We start from the raw sequence: 18146 nt of genomic DNA on the forward strand, positions 1-18146 counted from the left end.
TACAAGGTAAACTCTTACCTATTTTATATTGCTGACACTCAAGAATTACTCACAAGAATCTGAGACGATTCACAAGAAGGCTGCAGAGGAGAGGACACGCAATAATGGGTTTAAACTACAAATACAACGATATAGGCTAGATATCAGGAAAAACAATTTCACAGTCGGAGTAGTTCAGCAGTAGAATAGGCTGCCTAAGGAGGTGGTGAGCTCCCCCTCACTGGCAGTCTTCAAGCAAAGGTTGGATACACACTTTTCTTGGATGCTTTAGGATGCTTAGGGCTGATCCTGCGTAGAGCAGGGGGTTGGACTAGATGGCCTGTATGGCCCCTTCCAACTCTATGATTCTATGATTTGCCCTAATGGTTCATACAGAAGCAGTGTTGGATCCGTGGGGTCTGTTGACCTGCCAGCAAACCGAGGTTTGCTGTGACACGTCAGCTATGCTCTTCTCTTAGGCCGCTACGTCCTCCTCATTGCAGCGTGAGGCTATTTGCATTTGCAACTGTGTCTCATTTGACTTATAAATTAAGGAGAGCAATTCTAAATCCTTCAACTGCAATGAATATTTTATACTGGGAAATTATGCGTGCTTTTTCTGTGCTCTCTGCAAAAAGGGATTTTTTTTTTTAAGTCGGAAGCGCCTGTTCGTTGCCGGTTGTTTGTTGTTCATCGCAGGGCTCCGGGATAACTTTAATGAACAAAAGTAATTAAAATGAGAATTTAAGCTCCGATTGTTGCCGACTGCCCTCCCCCAATGCGTTGAGAACGGAGGAACTTAAATTATGAAAACCCACTAATTAGTGCTGTTGGAATGTGCAAGGCCGCCCGTGGGTCTGTCTCAGGGGCACAGCTCCTCTGTAGGTAGCGTAGCTTGTCTTTTCTTTTTTTAACTAGGTTGATGTTAATATTGAAGAGCATCAAGAGGAGTTCAGGTGCTGTGAAAAACATGTTGCTTCTTGAGGACAGGCAGGAGTCCAAAACTCTTTAAAATAGGGGTGCCAAACTGCAGCTCTCCAGATGTTCATGGACTACAACTCCCATGAGCCCCTGCTGGCATGTGCCGGCAGGGGCTCATGGGAGTTGTAGTCCATGGACATCTGGAGAGCTACAGTTAGGCCACCCCTGCAAGGAAGGGGGCGTGGTTTAGTGGTAGAGCCAGCATGGTATAGTGTTAGAGCGGCAGCTTCTAATTTGGAGAGCTGGGTTTGATTTCCTGCTCCTCCACACGCAGCCAGCTGGGTGATTTTTGGGCTAATCGTAGTCCTGTTAGCGCTGTTCTCACAAAGCAGTTCTCTCAGACCTCTCTCAGCCTCACCTACTTCACAGAGTGTCTAGGCAGGTGACGGTAAGCTGCTTTGAGACTCCTTGGAGTAGTAAATAGCAGAGTACAAAAAAGCAGCTTTTCTCATAATCTCTTAGCTTTCATGTTGGCTCACTGTGTAATCTTGATCAAATCACAATAGCTTTTTCTCGCCTATCTCATAGGCTTCTTTCGAAATACTTGTTTGCTTACTGCCTTTCTTCCCAATAGGGACTCAAAGTGGGAAAGTGGGCCCAGTTATATGCTTTTGCCCCGGGACTACATGCACTTGGAATTTGGCCCTGGTTGTGAGGGAGATTGTAGCTGGTGGGCTGGGAAGTACAGGAGGAGGTAGACGTTCTTCGACCTCAGGCTAAAGCTGTCTCTGGCTTTAACGTTCAGAACCCGTTCTTTGAATTGCACCCACAAATAGGCTACCAGCACAGGGGTGAATATGATCACCCCTGTGTCCTACCCAGGGATGCCAGCCTCCAGGCGGGGCCTGGGGAGCCTTTGGAATTATAGCTCCTTGCCAGACTACAGAGATCAGTTCTTCTGGAGGAACCGGTCCGTGGATCAGTCGGTACCAGGCCGGGGCTCCTCCTGGTCCTCCTTCATGGCTGCTGCCTCGGGGGCTGTCCTGCCACTTTGCTGCCGGCTCACCTTTGGTGCTCTCCGGTGGCCACCATGGCTGGGGCTCCCCCTCGGCATGGCACTGTGCAGCTGCTGCTGGCAGCACCCCCCAGTGGGTGGCGGGAAGTCAGGGGCGCCGGCGGGAAAGCAAGTGGAGCAGGGGCTCAGGCGATGGCAGCGATGTCCCTCGGCAAAAGACTACCCCCCCTCCCCGGGCCTCAGTAAAATTGTCAAGCGTTGACCGGTCCCCAGTGATAAAAAGATTGAGGACCACTGCTTTAGAGAATGGATTCTATTGTGCTGTAACCCACTAAGGTCCCTGGCCTCACCAGCTTCTGTCCCAAAATCTCCAGGAGTTTCCCAATCTGGATCTGGTAACCTACCCCCCCTATCTCCTGCTGGTGGCTGGGGGGGGGGGAGGGCTGGCAACCCTAATCCCACCCCAGAAGGTAGCTCAGCTGACTTTTCAAAGGCAGCTCCAAAGGAGAGTGCATTACAGTAATCTAATGTGATGAGTTATATCTAAAACCCGAAGCTGGCAAAAGCACGATAAGGAACTGTGAGATAATTGCTGCTGAGGGAGAGCCGCACGAAGGTATCTAGGTCAGCGGATGTATCGGAACAAGCACAGAAGGAGCCGGGGACCGTCATGGAGCTACCTTGCAAAGCGAGAGGATATTAGCTTGTGTTTCTTTTTGCTCGGAATATTTGAAACGCGCATATTTCTTTGTAGATTGACTGGCTCGCTGTATATAGCCTTATGGAAGAAGAGCTGGTTTTATACCCCGCTTTTCACTACCGAAGGAATCTCAAAGCGGCTTACAATCCCCTTCCTTTCCTCTCCCCACCTTGTGAGATAGGTGGGGCTGAGAGAACTCTTGAGAAAATTGCTCTGTGAGAACAGCTCTAACACGACTGTGACTAGTCCAAGGTCACCCAGCTGGCTACATGTGCGGGAGTGGGGAGTCAAACCCAGTTCTCCAGATTAGAGGCCAACGTTCTTAACCACCACACCAAGTTGTAGGACCAAGCCTCAAAAGCCTCACCCATGAGTTTAGAGCAGGGGTTAGGAGAGGGGAAGAACCTCAGCAAGGTACAATGCCAAAGAAGCCACCCCCCCCCCCAAGGCAGCCATTTTCTCCAGGGGGAACTGATCTTGGTCATCTGGAGAACAGTTGTAACAGTGGGAGATCTCTAGGAGCCACGTTATGAGTTAGTGAATTGTAAAGCTTCATATCTATCTGGTAGTAATAAAATGGTAAAATAGAAGCCAAGATTACATGTTCTTTACTGATAACAAAACGTCATTGAGGCATGCCTCTTGCTAGGAATTAGATGATCGCATATGTATTAGAGATCTAGGACTTCTTAACTGCACGCCTGCATCTGAATCAGGTGTGAGCAGAGTCATCCAGAACATAGTTTACGCCCTCAGATGTCATAGACTAACCAGAGTTTGTTCATGATGAGATTCCATCTGGTCAATTCTCATGCGCTCCTTCCCGCTTCCATTTACGCATGCAGCATGATCAAAGTCTTCCTGGTTTAGTTGCGATGTGAGAAGGCAAGCACTTTAACGGATCAGAGGCTGGTTTTCCTTCTTTCGATAAGCAAGATTTCATGCCAACATTTGAGTGTGGTTCAGAATTCGAATTGCCACAAAAATACAGTCCCAATGCAGTTGCCACAACAAAATGAAGACTTGGCAGGGCATGAAAGGGCATGGGGTGGTTCTGAGCCAAAGCCTAAGTCTTCTGAAGCCCTGACCCAACCCTAGCTTGGTGGTAGCTACATGGAGCCCTCTTGGACAGAGTTTGAGCTGCCAGATTCCCCCAACAGCTTCCACCTATCTCACACAAGGTAAGGGATGCCCCTAGCTTGAGCTTGGCACTAGGGTGGGTCCATGGGTGGTTACCCCACCACCACCACCCTAGCACAGGGGACCAGAGAAGCTGTCCTGGTTGCCTATTTGTAAAGAGCGGCTCTAGAGGGCATGTGGGAGCCCAAGCATCTAGCAAGCTTGCCCTCCTCACAAACGGATTCCATTTTGTTTGTCTAAAAACCTTCCTTAGGAATCATTCCTTTGTGCTTCATCTTTAGTCGTCTTCTTTTGGACCATGTTGCTATCTACCTTTGGTAACCCTCTAGGTTTCCAAAGTGGCTGACCATGGGGAAACCCAAGACTCTCAGCACATGGAATTGTTTCTACAGTTCTTCTGGATTCCGGCCTATAGCTTTAGCTTGGGAAGGGAGACGACAGTTGAAACCACGATGTGAACTCCAAGTTGGTTAAGTAATCATTCCCAATTTGTTTTGACAGCTGGAAAAAAATGCCTTTGGGTTTCAGGGATCTCTGAGCGACGGGAGTGATATTTTAAGAAAGAGAGTTTCCCCACTTCTTCTGGCGGAGAGCCCCACCCTCTGAGCAGTAAATTAATTATATGGACACGATAATCATTTTTATCTCTACCAGGAAACTAATTCACTTTGCACAAAGCCCAACCGAACAATTTACAGTCATTATTTAGGACACGGACTTCTATATTTAATGTCAGCATTTTAAAATTTTAATACCATTTCTATTGGCTGCTAGTTTGAGACAATGGGTGGCATATTTCCTTGAAGGCAGGTCTGTCGATCCTCCAGCCGAGTAGCTGTTACATTTTTATGGTGATCTCCAGCCAAAGTTGGTTTCCAGTGTAGCTCATGAGAAAAATACGACTCATAAATATGAAAATCCATGGCAAATGTTGCTGGGGGAAGGTGGAATCTCAGCCGAGCTATATCCAAGTGTGATAGAAAGTTTCTCTGCCGTTCCTTGCCCTTGCATCGATGGGACCTGGGGGTTGGAGGCCACCATCTAAACCGGATCTAGACATGTCAGAGAGAGTCGAGTGGTGGTTTTAAGGCAAACTGGAACGTGGAATTAGGATGCAGTGAAATCATTCCTCACAGACCAGTCCCAAGGGGACCTTTTATACTCAGTGTGGGCCCTGCCCTGTGGGTAACTTCTTGGCCCAATAACGTTCAACTTCTGTGTAAAGCCCTTAGGCCAAAACAGAGTTTACAGCTGCCTTTGTCAACCTTTTGACTGTGGAGGAGCCCCTGAAATAATGTTTCAGGCTTCAAGAAGCCCCAGAAGTTATATCAGCTGGCCACGCCTCCCTGCCATGCCCGCTGGAAATGACGTGTCACTGGAAGTGACATCACCACCTGTGTTAACAGGCAGGTTTGAGGAAGACTGAAGGGGAGAGACTGGAGGTAGGTTAAGACAAGAGTAGGGATGCAAGCTCCGCCCCTCCCAGGCATAGAAACCATGAGACAACTCACACTAGAGGAGGGAAGGAGAGCAATGGAAGCAGCTAGTTCCTCCCAGCTTGTGGCTGAGACCATTAAGGCAGGAGGGAAAATACTGTGGACCCCCTCTTGACTGGACAGGGACACCTGGTTGGGAATCCTTGGTTTAGAGGTTTGCCAAATGCTCTGATGACACCCAAGTCTATACCTCTTTACCCAAGGGGAGAGGACGGTGGGGTGGAGATCCTGGATCACTGCTTGTCTGCTGCTGTTAAATGGCTAAGAATGAACAAACTGAAACAATCCTGGCTGGACAGAGGTAATGCTGGTGGGGTGGAGAACACTTGGAGTCCTGCAGATCTGGAGGCCTCGCTTCAAAAAGGATGTGGACAAAACGGAGAGGGTGCAGAGGAGAGCGACGAGGATGATCCGGAGCCTGGGGGCCAAGCCCTGCGAGGAAAGGCTAAGACAGGGGTAGGCAGGGGCTCATGGGAATTGTAGTCCATGAACATCTGGAGGACCACAGGTTGACTACCCTGGGCTAAGAGACCTGGGAATGTTCAGCCTTGAGAAAAGGAGGTAGAGAGGGGACAGGATAGTTCTCTTGAAGTATTTCAAAGGTTGCCACAGGGAGCGGTTCCTGTTGGGTGCAGAGGATAGGACCTGCGGTAATGGGCTTAAACTACCAGCTAGATGTCAGGAATTTCCCCCCCACAGTCTGAATACTTCAGCCGTGGAATGGATGTGTTCAATACAGTACTAACTCAAACCATCATGCAAATGAAGGCTTGTAAAAGGACCAATAAGAGGCTCTAAAACTTAGTCTCTGTGGACCAACCATAGGGCTACGTTAAGGGCCAGTTAGAGCTCTTGGTGGGCTCCCCAAACTGTATATAAGTTTGATGTTTGATTGGTGCTTGGATTCAATAAAAGAGCTGTGTCTTCAAAGAATCATGGCTTAGAAACGGGCCATACAGTTGCAGTGTGTGTCTACCGAACCTGCAGAGTTATTCGGAACAGGGGTTTTCCCACGTGTCTGCAGGCTGAGAGGCAGCCGAACTTTCAAGTATCCCATGATCTGATATGGTTGCGATCTCCATTTGGCTAACTCTGCAGTCAGCCGCCGCCAAAGATGCGATGTGAGAGCAGGGACAAGTACACCACCGTGGCATTAAAACAAGGGCTATGTTAACCTGGCGTGTTACATAAAGGAGAAGTTAGCCCATCCCAGATGACCTCCTCTTCTCTAGGCCTTCGCCCTGAGTCCTGCACCCTGTATAACTTCCACCCTCAGCAAAGAAGTTATGCCCTGGAAAATGTGTCTCTTAAATAAATGATGAGCTAATTTCTCCCGGCTTTGCAATGTACGGGACCGACGAGGTGCTGCTGAGATTGACTAATGGCTAGAAACAAATTGAGAGGTTTAATTAAAGCTCAAAAGCTATTTATTGCCAGAATACTGCGAATCAATAGAGAGTACTGCTGTTATACAACTAGGCAGTACATAAAATATTTTCTCCCCCACCTTTGGTACTGCTGAGGAATGGGAAACATTTTGCCACTTGCAGTTTTCACCGGCGGGATGTACTTAGAGCGAGGAGCTGATTAAAGAAGAGTCGGAAGAGGTTAAGCCATCTTTGTAACTATGGCGTTTGTTCATAGAATCTTTCAGGCCCCCTGCTCAATGCAGGATCAGCCTAAAGCCTCCAGGAAAAGGAGCTGTCCAGCTGAGGTAGAGCTGACCACTCTAAGGCAGCCCATTCCACCCCTGAACTACTCGGATTGTGAACAGTTTTTTCCCCTGATATGTAGCTGATATTGTTCTACACATAGTTTAAACCCATTATCAGGGGTCCTCTCCTCTGCCGCCAACAGGAACCACTCCCTGCTCTCCTCCAAGTGACAACCTTTCATATACCTCAAGAAAGCCATCATGTCCCCTCTCTGCCACCTCTTCTCCAGGCTGAACATTCCCAAGTCCCTCAGCTTTTCCTCACAGGGCTTGGTCCCTAGGACCTGGCTCATCCTCACCGTTCTCCTCTGCACCCTCTCAATTTGGTCAAAGCCCTTTTTGAAGTGAGACCTCCAGATCTGCATACAGGACTCCAGGTGGGGTCTGACCAATGCGGTATACAGTGGGAATATGATATCTTGTGATTTTGATGTGATGCCTCTGTTTGCCAAATTGATATTTAACTCTTTCAGTGTTCAGCGTGGAACAAACGGGGTTCTCAAACTTGTGAAGAGGTTGCAACTGGCCCATGATCCAGCAGGGAACTTCATAGCTGGATTTGAACCTGAGGCATGCTTTGGCTATAGGGTTGCCAGCTCTAGGATGGGAAATAGCTGGAGCCTTTGGTGGTAGACCAAGGAGTGGGTGAGATTTAGGGCAGGGAAAGACCTCAATGGATTAGTTCTATGGACCCCATCCTCTAAAGTAGCCACTTTCTTCAGGGGAACTGAACTCTGTCACCTGAAGATGAGCGGAAAAAACAGGGAATCCCCAGGTCCCACCTGGAGACTCATAGTGAATGGGCCACACGGTATAGGTGAACAATATGCAAGACCTCGAGAGGCAAAATAGTACAGAATATTTAATGATCTGCTTTCCGGAAAAACGAACAGAGTCAAAAATAATGATCAAACATAGCCCAGAGACTCAGTAAGAGCCCCATTCCAGAATGTAAATTAGAGAACAGAAACATTCATTCTCAGAAGAAATTTTCACAATTGAACAGCATCCTGTATAAACTGTTTTCAAAATGATTTTTCATCAGAATCTATCATGTTATCGGCGTCCCAAACCTTGTTGAGAAAGATCCTTCTTCCAAGTTTAATCTGCTAGTCCAAGTGGTTTCCCCCGGTCATTCTGACAATTTGTCCTCCACCAGATGACTATTCAAGAAGTCCCCCGAGGTGCTTGCAGGTGGCATACAAATGGAGTGTGTGTATGTGAGTGAGTGCGGGAGATGGGGATTCTTCTATCCCAGGCAATCACACTGATTGGTTTATTGTGTACAACTTTTTTAATCTGCCATTCTCAGTGGGGGTCACATGGTCCCCTGCGGGCACCGGCACATTTGAAGGGGGCCACGGACTGAAAAATGTTAGGAGAGCTCCAAGGGTTTATGGGGGGTCTTGCTAACTGAATCGATAAAGCACCCTTTTGGTCACACATGACGTCATTAATTGCTAGGAAGTCCAGCCTTCGTCAAGGGAAAGAAAACGAAACTATATCATCCATTCCTGTGTGTGGGCTTGAATTAATGCATTCAAGAAAAAAAAATGGACACATATGCTACTCTCAGTTGAGTGTTCTATAAATCTATCTCGGGTATGTATAAAGACAAGGCTTCAAGAAGCCCAAGGTACATGGAGTAGCATTAGACCATTCTTTGTTTAGGCCAGGCTCTGTCAACCAGGGTGTCACTAAACCCTGAGGTTTCTTGATGGCCATGGAAGGGTTTCCCAAATGGCTTGCAGTGAACTAATTTTCAGTATATATTTTTATTTGTTAAACATTTATTGCGCGCTATGGCCATACATGGTCATGTTGACCCACCTCCCCTCCCCAAATGGCCAATGATGAGCCTGGAGGAGGTGGGAAGGGGAGGGGCCGCAGGTGGGCATGTCCACAGCTCTGCTTCCCAACCATATTCTGCAGGATCGCACCACTTCTGGGGTTTCTCAAAGCCTGAAGACTGTTTCAGGGGTTTCTTAATGGGAAAAAAGAAAGTCTGCAATAGTTAAATGGCTTAGCCATCACTGGTATGATTTGGGTTCCCATGTTTGGTTTGGAGGATAAAGACATGTTAAGGTTACCAACCAACTTCACTCATGGGAATGACTGATGTACATCTGGTGAAAGCACGATGCTGTGTGTTTCACAACCCTGGTTTCATGGGCTCATTTTCGTGCTGAAAATATGACTGTAGCAGTTACAAAATGCATTGCTACTAGGGAGAATGGGCTCTTCTGCATTCTTATTTTCTTTGCTTTTGTGTCCCAGCTGCTTCAGGGTCCCCCCCCCTTTTTTTTTCCACTGGCGTTTTGCACCCTCTAGCAGTCGATCCAGTATTGTATAGCTGTATGTCCCCACAGTTTTAAAGCACAGGGAAACATACTGGCCGTACAGTGATGTCATATCAAATTGATCACTGGAGAGGGCAGGAGGGAAACCAAAGCAATAGGGACACACAAGTGATTTATTTGCCTGGATGCAAGCCATATTTTCCCGTGCCAATAGACATGGGCCTTGCAGATTCCCAGCTCAAATCACTACTAGCGTTTGTGTCCACCTCTGAACCCACGGATTTAATACTAGACCTGGAGGTTGCAACCTCTGAAATCAGCTGCTGGATCTGGGGTGGGACCTGGGCCGGGAACAGAGCAGGCAGACGGTATTGCTCGGTTGACCGAGGCAGAAGTGCCTAATTCAGGGGTCGCTGAACTGTGTCTCTCCGGATGTCCATAGGCTACAATTATCTGCAGGGGCTCATGGTAATTGTAGTCCATGACACCCAGAGAGCCGCAGTTTGGCCACCGCTGGACTAGTAGCTATACCATCCAGATGCTCCATATAACGTACACTTCTTTCTCCTTCTGTGGTTGAAAGAGCTTGTATACCCACAGATACTGTGCTTTTGGTCTGGCCCTCAGACTGTAACATTCCTGGTACAGACTTGGGGGGGGGGGCGGGAGGTTGACCAAGCGGTATAATTCTATTCACAGTGTCACCCCTCCCCCCCTGGGGTCTCTTGTAAAGAACCTGCTAGAATCCCCTCGAGGCAGCTGCGAAAGGGGCCGTCCAAAGGGTAGACAATCCCTCACTTAGGGGAGAGTCATTTTTCCTTTAATTTTCTAAATTGGCCTTCCTCTGTTGCCTGCTATTACATTTGCTTGAGTGATAGTCTCTCTGAGCTGGTCTTGACCTCCAGGCCATATTTCTTCACTTGGTGAAGGGTACAGTGCCTCCTCGTGTGTCTTTAACCATATGTATGAATGCGCTGCCATAAATCATGTGGGGTTTTCTTAGACTTTGTCAAGGGCCATTCAAAGATCCAACCGATGGCTGATGACAAAGAACGCAGTAAACTTGAAACTGGCAAGAGAAGAAGGAAAGAGACGCACAGGATTTAGAAGGGTGTTAAAAACATCAACAGAAGTACTTCTCATTCACCAGATTTTAGTTCTTTTATTTTAGGCAAGCCAGATCCCGGTGGATCACAGAAGCTAAGGAGGGTGAGCCCTGGCTAGACCCGGAAGAAACACCAGGGTCACGATGCAGGGGCAGACAAGGGCAAACTACCTCCAAGCGTCCCTTGCCGGCCTGTCAGACAATCGTTTTGTTTGGCCTGCCCCCTTATTATGTACTCCAGTGGTTCCAAAACTTTTTCAGGCTCCTCCTGCCCCCTTGGCTCCCAGGAGATATCCCTGGTGCCCCCCCCCCTCCCATGAATACACACCTCTTTCCTGGTGTTAGGTCTACCACAAATTCAAAACACACTATATTGCCTACACTTCCTGTTGTGTTGTTGTGCAGTGGCCATATTTTAGTCTGGGAAAAATATCTTTGTAAAAGTCATTTTTAAAAACTACTTTGGGTCTTCATTGGGGAGAGAGAGAGAAGCAAGCGATGGAGAACCCCCTGGCCAGGAGCAAGCGGGAGAAGGCTTCTCCAGCCTCCCAAAGATGGAGACGTTGGGGAAGGGTTGCCAACCCTGGGTGAAGACATTCCTGGAGATCTGGGATGGAGCCCGGAAAGGACAGAGTCTGAGGAGGGCAAAGAGCTCAGCAGGAATACAACCCCCCCCCCCAACCCAGGCCACCTTCTGAAGCTGCCATTTTCTTCCGGAAGCTAAGCAGGGCAGGCCCTGGTCAGCACTGGGATGGGAAACCAGCAAGGAAGTCCAGGGGCAGTATTCCCCAGAGGCAGGCAATGGCAAGCCACCTCGGAACATCTCTCTCTAGGAAAACGCAGCCGCAGCAGGAAGAGTCAGACTGCTGCCCCCCTGCTGCCCTCAAATTCCTCACAACTGCCTCAAAATTTCTCACCCTCCTCCTGGATTCTTCCACTGCCCCCAGCAGGGATGTACCACCCACTTTGTGAACTTGGACCACAAGCCGTTGCTCAGCCTCTTCAGACTGACAATCAAATCCTGCAGCTCCAGGACCGTCCCTGGAGGAGGCAGAGGCAATGGTGGAAATGTGGTGAGGTGGCTCAGACAGGTGTTCAATGAGGAGCACTTGTTGGGCTGGTGATGGCTGGGGAACTCCCGGGATTATAGCTCATCTCCAGAGTTCAGTTCCCTTGGAGAAAATGGGGGCTTTGGAGGGAAGACTGGAGGGTTAATGATCAAACAGCCTTTGCGGGTTGCCAAAACCATACAAAACCCTGCTTACCAGGTAGCCAAAGAAGAAAGAGTATTTCATTCACACAGTCCTCTTTCAAAGCATCTTTGACTTGAAAAATATGATTGTCTCCAACCCAAGACTCTTTGCTGGTCTCTCCCCTCTGAATCCGTGTCACAGTGTGTTGCTGTATTTATTACCCATCTTAGAATTTATGGGGCGTCTCCCGATATATTTCTCATCTAACTAGCTAAATAACACACAACCGACACATGCAACTCTCTGGCGCACCGTATTTCTGCCCCTGTCATTTATGCGTTTCATTTGGCCAATTTATTTTCAGATTTACAACAGCCCCGACGTTCACGGCTTGAAAATTAACGCCAAAATCAATACTGCCTATAAATGTATTATGATTTTACTGTAAATTATTTTGCAATACAAAGCTTGGCGCAGGCAGCATCAAAGGGGTTATTGTATATAAATGCAAAATCTTAAGCAAGTTGGAAAGGAGCTAATTCTCCTAAATGCACCAGCTTTCGAGTGGGTAGCCAAGTTTGTGTGTGTGTGCGTACGCATTTTTAAACAGAGCATATGGGGAAACCATGCAGCCTGGGCATTTCAGACATCAAATTGGCAGCTGTGCAAGACTTTCCAAGCACTGGCCGAGTGTTTGTGAGCAAAACAGATCGGCAGGCGGAAACTCCCACCGCAACGCGGCATGCTAGAAATGGACCCGAGAACCAGCGTGGTGCAGTGGTTAGTGCCGCACTTGGATCTGTACTGGTTGCCAATTGCTGCCCGGATCCGGTTCAAGGTTTTGGTTTTAACCTTCAAGGCTTTACGCGAGTTGGGACCCACATACCTGAGGGACCGCCTATCGCCCTATGCCCCTCGCAGGGCCTTGCGCTCTGCGGGTGAAAACCTGTTGGTCGTTCCCGGCCCTAGGGAAGCACGCCTGGCCTCGACCAGGGCCAGGGCCTTTTCGGTCCTAGCCCCGACCTGGTGGAATGAGCTCCCGGGAGAGCTGCGGGCCCTGCGGGATCTTCCATCGTTCCGCAGGGCCTGCAAGACGGAGCTCTTCTGCCAGGTTTATGGTTGAGGCCAAGACTAATATCTACGCCCCCCGGGACCTGGGATTGGGATTGGGGATGGGTACCATCAGTATCCCCTCTCCGCCTGCTAGTAGGGGGAGGGAGAAGTTGATTAGCCGATCTTGCCAGGTTAGCTTGCTAACTAATAATTGTTGGATTGTAATTGTTGTTAATGGATTTTAATGGATTTTATGGGGGTTTTAGAATGTTGTAACCCGCCACGAGCCGCAAGGGAGTGGCGGGCAATAAATCGAATAATATAATAATAAAAAAATAATCTCAGGAGAACAGGATTCAAATCTCCATGCGGCCATGATGACCATGGGGTGACCTTGAGGGTCGTGGGATGACCTTGGGCCAGTCATTGCAGAGACCCTCATTGGGTCTGTGCAAGAAGAAGGGAGACCTTTGTTTCATGGATAAAAATGTAAGATCAGTGTACTACTCCTTCAACAGATCAGCTGTGGCATGGGCCCTGGGTGCCACTTGAGGGGTTGCCACTGTACACCTTGTGCTGCTGCCCTCTTGCCCATCTCCACTGTGGTTGCTAGCAAAACCACAGAGCCCCACGTGGTGGACAGAGCCTATGTATCCCCTGAGGACAGGAGGGAGTCATAGAATCATCGAATAATAGAGTTGGAAGGGACCTCATGGGCCATCTAGTCCAACCCAGTCATGGAGGCTGTGTTCCCTGATGCCTACCCCTGGGGGCGGAGGATAGCAGCACGTAGCGGCGGCAATCTGTCTGGATCTTGTGAACGCGCAGAGTTCCCATGCAATAGCAAGACGCCCAATGGCAGGTGTCAACACCAAATTTCCATGCCCTCAGCCCCATCCCAGTGTCTGATCCTTGCTGTATCAACACAGGCCCACCCCAACAGCTGCCGGCCCCCTATCCTCCCCCAACCCCTGATGGCAGGGTTGCTCCAGAAAGATTTGTGGTTGCCCTCCATGGTGAAAGCAGCAGGACATGGGCAATGGGGCCAAGCCTCTCCTTGGTGCCACCAAGTCCTGCCCACCCGCTTGCCATGTCTCCCAGATAGCCGGATTGGTCCAACCAAGTGAAATCACAGTTCTATTTCCCATACTTTGACCAGGGCTCTAGAGCCCACTTTTTGAACGCACCTTAAGTCCTGCATAGTCTCAGTGTTCTGCAAGGGTAAGCTGGCTGCTTGACATAAATATATATGTAGAAGCTATTCATTATATACCCAATAATACAGTTATCAATCAGTCAATCAAACTTTATTACAGTTGTTCAGACCAAGATATGTGAAGTGATTACATAAGAAACCAAGAGAATATGGTCATTTAATATAATACAATTTAAATCAGATCATAAAATAGAATTTAAAGCTATGCTACTTTAGAGTAACGGATTTTTATGGTGGCGGCATAAAACTTAGCCAGCTGAGTTGTCACCTGGGGAGACTCATCACTTAGTAGCCTCTTTGGTCAGTCTACATCAGGGGTAGTCAAACTGCGGCCCTCCAGCGAATGCTGGCAGGGGCTTGTGGGAATTGTAGTCCATGGACATCTGGAGGGCCGCAGTTTGACTACCCCTGGTCTACATCATGATGTTCTGGCAACTTTTTAAGGAGTGGTTCAATCAAGTTGCTACTAATGTCTACATAAGCAGGGCAATGGAACAATATATGTTCTCTTGTATCAATTTCACCACTCTCACAAAAACATTGTCTCAATGTAAGGGGAATGTTCTTATAACGACCCCCTACAAGAGCTGGGTTAAAAGAGCCTCTTGTGGCGCAGAGTGGTAAGGCAGCCGTCTGAAAGCTTTGCCCATAAGGCTGGGAGTTCAATCCCAGCAGCCGGCTCAAGGTTGACTCAGCCTTCCATCGTTCCGAGGTCGGTAAAATGAGTACCCAGCTTGCTGGGGGGTAAACGGTAATGACTGGGGAAGGCACTGGCAAACCACTCCGTATTGAGTCTGCCATGAAAACGCTGGAGGGCGTCACCCCAAGGGTCAGACATGACTCGGTGCTTGCACAGGGGATACCTTTACCTTACAAGAGCTGAAGGCTTCCCCCCTTTGAGTGGCTGCGTGGCTGCTGAAGAGACCTGTTTTTTTGCAGGGGCTCAGGGAAAGAAGCAGTCAGCATACTGAACACATAAATGCAAAATCCTGTTTTAGAAGAAGAGTTGGTTTTTATACCCTGCTTTTCACTGCCCGAAGGAGTCTCAAAATGGCTTACAATTGCCTTCCCTTCCTCTCCCCACAACAGATACCCTGTGAGGGAGGTGAGGCTCAGAAAGCCCTGATGTTACTGCTCTGTGAGAACAGTACTATCAGGGCTGTGATGAGCCCAAAGTCACCCAGCTGACTGCATGCAGAGGAGCAGGAAATTAAGCCCGGCTCACCAGATTAGAAGCTGCCGCTCTTAACTACGACACCATCTGAATCATGGTGTTATAAACCCAGATCATGGGTTTATCGAAGTCAGTCTTATCTCATCTGATGGGTAGTTGGTCTCCAGGGTCTCAGACTGAGATCTTCTGCAACACCTGATCTTTTAAACTCGAGAAGCTGGGAATAGAACCAAGGACCTTCTACATGCAAAGCAGATGCACTGCCTCTGAGCCACAGCCCTCACAGATAATCTAGGGGTGGCCAAACTGTGGCTCTCCAGATGTTCTTATTGGAGGGGGGACCATGTCAATCCAAAGCAGCAGAGCAAGGTTTGAGTCCAGTGGTTCCTGTAAGACCGACAAAGTTTAATTCTGAGCAGAAGCTTTCATGTGCATGCATGGAGGGTGAGATCAAGTCCTACTTTTTGTGGTGCACACAGAGCCGCTTGCTCATTATTTCGTTTTTTTTTTTTTAAATGTTATTTATTGCCATATTTTCATAATAGCACGAAAATGACCATGAAGAATAAAACAACGAGTTGGAGGCAGAAAGAAAAGAAGAAAAAGCGAATGGAGAGCAGCTCTGAGAAACCTCTGCAGTGCTCTGTCTGTCCACACACTGCATTTGGGGCGACGGGGAAGCCGTTTAATTAAGAAGGCAGTGGTTTGGCTTCTCTGACAGTTTCCACATGGAGGACACAAAGCTGTGCTGTCGCCTGTTTTTCAATCCGGGGCTAGTCACCCCGAGTCTTCCCATGGCTGCACGGTGTCAGCGTCTGGCCCGCTCCCACCTGTCCATCCTGTATTTTCACTACCTCATGAGATAGTTGATGAACCTGAAGTGGAAACTTCCTGCCATTCGCTTCGGTCATTACGACATGGCGAGAACTGCCCAATCACTTTCCACACCACCTAAATGCCCCCCTCCAAGTCCAAAATAATTTAAAAAAATAAATAAATTACCAGGATTGTGTTATAACACAAAGCAGTCACAACACACACAAGGGGATTAAAAATGGGTAGTGTTATTATGCCATTTACACACAGAGACCGTTTACGCACTGGAGGTTTCATGCCAGGGTACAGGCTGAAGTTTTAGTCGTGGCAGGTTGCCCCACCTCTTCTTGCATCCACACAAGGGAGCTTTTGGCCCGGTGCACCTCATCCACCCCCAATTTGTGCTCCTGAAAGGGAGGTGGGGCAGTGAAGTTCCCAGTGCATAAATGGTCAGAGAGAGACTGACTCAGATCTCAGTAAAACCAAGAAACCCAAACATGGGTTTGTTGGTGGGGGGGGGGGGTTTGTTTTTGTTTTTTGCTATTTTGTTACTTTGGGATTGCATTGTAACACAATCAGACTTGCTTTTTTTTAAAGGTTGCAAGGGTAAATGACGGAAGTGATGCTCGAGCAATGCCCCAACTGGGGACGGCCCAGATTTTCCACAGACACACAGCCCAGGTCTGATGTATGCCCTGTTGAAGCTCAGGGCAAAAAAGGGAATGTGGTTTTATCTGCTTTCCCTTGCCATGGGCCAACTGAGGGCCTGAGTCACGCCAGGCCTGGGACTGCCCCAGACTGGGCCCACTTCTGTCCAGAAACGGGAATTAGCTCTGATCCTCCACAGGTGGTAAGGCCTGCCAAATCCTGTGTGCAGAAGCAGTCTCTCTGAAAACTGCATGAACAAAGCACGGCAGTTCAAGTCCAAAGTCCAGAATTGCTACAGACATGATAGGTCTAAAGCCATGCGAGGGGAAATATTTAGGATTTGGATTGAACACGCATGAAACTTCCCGATTCTGAGTCAGACCCTTGATCCATCCAAGTGAAAATTGTTGACTCAGGCTGGCTCATGAAAAGGTCTTTTGCCCCACTTACTGACTGTTCCCTTTCGCTGGAGATGCTGAGGATTGAACCTGGGACCTTCCGCATGCCAAGCAGAGGCTCTACTACTTGTCACGACCCACGGAATGCAGCCCAGAAACTGGCCCTCAGAACAGAGCAGACTCCCGTAAGTCAATCTTTATTCAAGGCACTCTGGATTTTCTGCATGCCAAGCAGATGCTCTACTCCTGAACCACAGCTCCTAACCATAGCTCTCGAGGGTCTCGGGCAAAGGTCTTTCCCACTGCCTACTGTCTAATCCTTTTAGCTGGAGATGCTGGGGACTGTACCTGGGGACCTTTTATATGCCAAGCAGATGCTGTTCTGCTGAGCCACAGTCACAGGGTAGTGCAGTGAGCATCAATCCTGAGAGGCATCTCTGGCAGATATCTTCCAAATGGCTGTGACTGTAGCCCCACGTGATGGCAGATGGATCTGTGCTTGCTGCAGAGCTGCCGAACTACATTTTTATTTTGCCTTTAGATTGCAGATAGGAGTTGGATCATTCAGGCAACTGGGCTGGCAGATGGCAAATGCACATCTGACTTAGACAAACCCACGGCAGGCACCAGAATGGGGAACAGGCGACAGAGGGGGACTCATCATCCAGTTTACTGATCAAGAGGGAGAGCGTTTCCCCGCCCCCCACGCCCAAGGCTGCCATGTGAAAGAAATAATTGAAGCCATCCGTCTAGAATGCAGCAGGCTCCCAGGAAGAGAACTCCAGAAAAGCACTTGGCATTAACAAAATTCAGCACAGTCTTCTCCACACAAGTAGACCCATAGCTTTCAGGGAACTGATAAGCCTGTTTCAACTGCTTCGGAGGGCAGCTGTGCTGGCCTGTAGTTGAAGAGCTAGAGTTGAACCCAAGAGCATCTTGGAAACCAGCAAGATCTGGGGAGACATTTTGAGAGAGAAAGCGCAGACCCCCACAAAAGCTTGTTGGTCTACTTCAACAGCTGTGATTGTTGCAGCCCCCTGCCCCCACTCCCTGGCCAAACCCCTCTTCCCTGTGCTCTGGGTCAGAGAGAAATGTTTCGACATCCCTGTGTGCAGCTTCCATCAAATTCAAGGAGGATGGATGTACCACTCTGATGTGCAAACATGTCATATGCTTAGAGGACCACATGTGTCAGAGGGACTTGTGCTGATCAGGCAACTCTGTAGCCCCACAAAGGGTTAACAAACCCTAGGGAGACTGGCAAAAGGGAGGAGATGT

The sequence above is a fragment of the Paroedura picta genome, chromosome 15 (genome assembly GCF_049243985.1).
Source record: "Paroedura picta isolate Pp20150507F chromosome 15, Ppicta_v3.0, whole genome shotgun sequence".
Taxonomy (NCBI): domain Eukaryota; kingdom Metazoa; phylum Chordata; class Lepidosauria; order Squamata; family Gekkonidae; genus Paroedura; species Paroedura picta.